A 4763-nucleotide genomic window follows, 5' to 3' on the forward strand; every position below is an offset into this window, starting at 1 on the left:
CTAGCTAGTTTCATCATGGTCTCTAAATCCAGTGGCAATAAGAGTTATGCTGACCTAGAGGCAACCATCTTTGAGCAATTAAACAGACAAAAAAGAGACGAAAAGCCTATGTTGAGCTTTGACGAAGTTATAGCTATAGCTTTCTATTTGGATAGTTGGTTGGATAATTTATTCACAGAACAAGCAAACTTCATATTTTTAGAACACAGAAGTTCATGACAAAAGCCTTATACCCCAAGCTAGATAATGAAGTCACTTGATGATCAAGAAAGAGGAGCATTTGTAGTTTGGTACCAAAAAAGAAGAAAAGAGTAGAGCATATGAACATCTATTATTTCTTCAAGGCGAGTTTCGATTCTATATCCTATATGGGAAACAAACAGGATGATTTCAAGAAAATCTGACATAGAATCAAATTGTTATATATACCCACCAAGACAAATCTGGATCAGGATAATGTCATATCAGATGCAATTTGATATTTCAAACCAACTTGTTAGTGATCAAATATCAAACTAAGCAACAAAAGAAAGTCACTCATTTAAAATTACTGAAACTATCTGCGAGAAACTGGAACAGCAACCGTACGACCATACCTCATTCTTTGTCCTATGTTTCTATTTCATAATCTACAGTATCTGAATCTGACTTTACTGTATAATTACATGTTTCTTGATTCAGGAAGATCAGTGTCCTATAGATTCAGAGCCTCATTTCATACAGATCTAGATGGCATTCATCTGTAAAAGTTTCAAATAATATCTGTTCCAAATTAGTGACTGATCTATCACTGCTCCAAATAATTAAGTTTACAGTGGGATCTACAAGGTCACATATAATCTCAGCTGCCGAATTCACCTGCAAGAAATTCAGCGTGTCAATGAAAGACAACGATTGGGTTCACAATTACGAGATCAAAAAGGTAGTGCAAGAGAAGGCTCACCTCATATAAAGATAAGTCACTTCCCACCAGTTATATTCCAAACAATCCCAGTAGCTCTTTTAATACCAATATCTAACAAAGGTAATCTATGGCCTTGAATGCAGCAACTGCGGCCCTCGCCTTCCCTGCATTTCCAAAGGAAAAGTGAGAAAAAGAGAAGAAAAAAAAAGACAACCAAGTCCAATTCAACAGTTGCATATACTTGCTATTTCTTTCCTTTGGTAAATAATGTGTGAACTAGGAAGAACAATGACAAAAGATATACCAAGGTTCTGGAAGCAACTGAAACATAAACAAAAATCCAAACTCTAAACCAAGACTTAGGTGAAGTCGGTGTTATTTGAATATAATTGATGTGGTACATTCACACCATCGTTTTTCTTTCTGCCCCAAACATGTATAATTAATCATTGTGGTGGACTAGAACTTCACTTCAGTGTGAAAGTACATACTACTTGCACACGGTCAATTATCACCAAATTCTACAACAGATTAAATTAAATTGTGCCTTGTCGAGTTATAAATTTCCGGGTTAGAATGCATGCATAGATTATAATTCCATTCTGCAGAAATATCATCAATCATAACCATCTGATACAGTCAGAAAGACATCAAAGTCACAAGTGATGGTAGAAGTTCAATTAGCTACATGCAGCAGCTACAAAGTCTAACTTAGAAACCTTACATATGCACCACATGTTGAGAGGGGATAAAGTTCCAGATCTTAAACATGTGTGTAAACTATAGTAGAGGAATGATCTACAGTGGATATCCTTTTTTTAAGACCTGGAACCTGCAATTCTGTAACATCTCTGTCATAACTTCAGCCTAACTGATATGAGTTTAGATTTCAAATACCAGTTCCGGTTCCTATTCCCATAAGCGAGGAACCAGCATCTTTCATGATAGCTCTTACATCAGCAAAATCAACATTGACAAGACCTGGAACCTGGAATTGAGATAACGATCACCAATAACAAAATACAATGTAGTCTATACATGGGATTGGAGAAGAAACCATACAATCAAAACTCCAACAAACAAGAAATATAGATGAATGTTTAGTCAATATATGTGTAGATTGGCATGTCAATACAATTATAGCATTTCGATAGTACAGAAACAACATAAACTATATCACTTCAGAAATGCTGAAACAGATCTATTTTAAAGGTCAACCTAACAGGGAATTCAAAGATAAAGTTGAGTTGACAGTTTCATTTGGTGTTTGTACCGTGACTATATCAGAGATACCACAGACACCCTGCTGAAGAACATCATCAGCTAAATTAAACGCCTCAGTTACTGGTGTCAACTGTGAAACTTCAGTCAATAATTTGTCGTTAGGAATAACAGTTAGGGTGTCAACATTTTTCCTCAGAACTGTAATTCCTTCAAGAGCTTGAATATTACGCCTTCTTCCTCAAAGGTGAATGGTGTCGTGACTCGTGACAGTGCCAATAGTCAAGATACCCAGGGACTTTGCAATTTTTGCAACCACAGGAGCCCCACCAGTGCCTGTTCCTCCACCCATTCCAGCCTAAAGAATAAAGGGTGCAAGAAAATGTACCAAAATTAATGAAAAACAAATGTAGCAAGTAGCTACCCATTAGGAAAAAGAACTGGGTAGAGATAGTTGATATACGCTATGAAAAGTCTTCCAACCTTATGTGAATATACTCATTGGTCACTACAATTGATTGCATCTTCTGCAGAATTAGCAGGAAAAAGAAGAAGAAGGAAAGATTAAGGAGGATAACTTCCCAAATTTATGGGAGAAACACCTAGAGATGCCAAAAGTTTTACATCCATGGCTCTGAACTAACATTCCATCCAGATTACTTTCACTTCCACGGTGAGCAAAATGTACCCATGAAGACGGTTAAGAATACAGTTACAATATATGCTCTTGATATTTATCCTCAATATGGTCAGTTTAAGTTTCAACTATACTCACGCATCATCAAATGACAACATATGTTCACTTTTTCAAAGAACAGCAATAGGTCTTGCTCTTGGTATACTCAATCCAATCTCTTATTTTCCAATAATATGTAGTGAGTGAGTCAGGAACTTTCAACATACTGCTATGAAGACCATGTCTGCACCATGTATTGCTTCCTCTATTGCTGCTTTGCTCTCACTGGAAGAATTCATGCCAACAATTGGATTCCCACCTGCTCCCAGACCCCTAGTTAGCTGCTGACCAACTTGTACATGGTTCTCTGGAAATACTGGCGACACTTTCATGGCTTGTACATCTGTGTTAAGGATCCAAAACTCCACACCTGTCACTGAACTCTCCAGCATTCTATTGACAGCATTAGATCCACCCCCAACACCAAAAACTTTAATCCTGGCTTCATTGTAGTTAGAAGGACTTGAAGAGTCTCTTATGCCCTCCATGCCACTTTCACCAAATCTCCCATCCTCTGGACTAGAAACAATGTCAATTGTATCTGAGCATTGAAGCTCGAGGGTGTAGATATAGAACAACTTCTTTACTGTGATTTGGGCTAACATTGTTTGAGTTGACGGAACTTTTACCTCCTTTCAGCAACCACTTCGTACATTACTCTTTTTTTCCAATAAACTTCAGGTAACTAGCTCCATCGGTTGAAATGCCTAGTATTCCCACTGAATTCCAGGCACTAGAAGGCCCAGAGCAGGGAAACTTGTAAGTTGTCATAACAGAAAGCCAAAACCCAACTCCAAAATAATAAGTCTAGAAAGATGAAGCAATTTAGAGCCAGAGATTCCCAACTGCTTGCAAATCATTCACCAATCATTTTACCTGAAGCCACCTATTATAAATCAATCATTTGGATGAAGAGAAGCCATCTGAATTACTGTGAAGTTCAGTTTTACAAACTATAGTCATTGTTCAATACAACCATTCCAAATATGAAGAAAAACAAACATAATCAATTATAAACTAACTGGCAAGAACTAGTCTCCACAAATGGCATGTGCCATTACAAATAGTAGTACTAACCATAAACACTTCCCCTGCGTTAATTAAAAATGCAGGGTACATCAAAGACATCAGACTACTGGATGAACAAAATGCACATATTGATCAAACAAGACCCAAAACGAAATAATAAACGTATGAATCCTAGAACAGCCGAAAAAAAATCCTCACAGTGCTCTAGCCATTCTTTTCTTCAAGATAACTATGGCATCTGGGTAGAAAAAAAATTGTTTCCAACATTAATCCATGAAATTGCTTCAAAACTTGTGAATTTATGTCATCAACTTTCTTATAATCTTAGTCTTGGTTTTCCAAATTATCGTTTATGATGAGTTGTTTTCCAAACTTCTAGGTAGTGGTTCTATGGCTTCTAATCTTCTATCTTCTAAAAGTCTAACAAGCAGAACAGAGCAGAGAAAAGTACCTTGTGGGTGTGTCCCTGAGACTGCATGGAAATCCAAGGAAACAATGCCAGAAACAACTCCAACACAGTTCAGACTTGAAGATCAACTAATAAGAATTGGAAATTCTCAATGTGATAATGGTGTGAAACTGTGAATCGCTGGTGGGCTCTAAAGCAATTTACTGAATGAGCATTGGTATAGGTCCAACTCTTGAACACCTGGTTTTGAAAACCAACTAAGCTAAAGTTGTGGCGATGCCTCTTTTATACCAGTTGAAACATTTACATCTTTCCCAGATGTATTGATGCAAATTATGTGTTCATTGCACTTGGATGCTTGTCCATTTGGCATGAATAATGTCTTTTTGTTTTGGCAATCATCGGTTACATAATGACACGACCATAAAATCTTTCCTACAGCATCGCAAGAAAAAAAGCCCAAA

General features: G+C 37.0%; 1 pseudogene; it reads right to left on the reverse strand.

Annotated features, from left to right (window-relative positions):
• On the reverse strand, positions 1-3466 carry LOC133730719 (cell division protein FtsZ homolog 2-1, chloroplastic-like; annotated as a pseudogene).
• Between the last annotated feature and the right edge of the window lie 1297 nt (positions 3467-4763).

This window comes from Rosa rugosa, chromosome 2 (assembly GCF_958449725.1).
Source record: "Rosa rugosa chromosome 2, drRosRugo1.1, whole genome shotgun sequence".
Taxonomy (NCBI): domain Eukaryota; kingdom Viridiplantae; phylum Streptophyta; class Magnoliopsida; order Rosales; family Rosaceae; genus Rosa; species Rosa rugosa.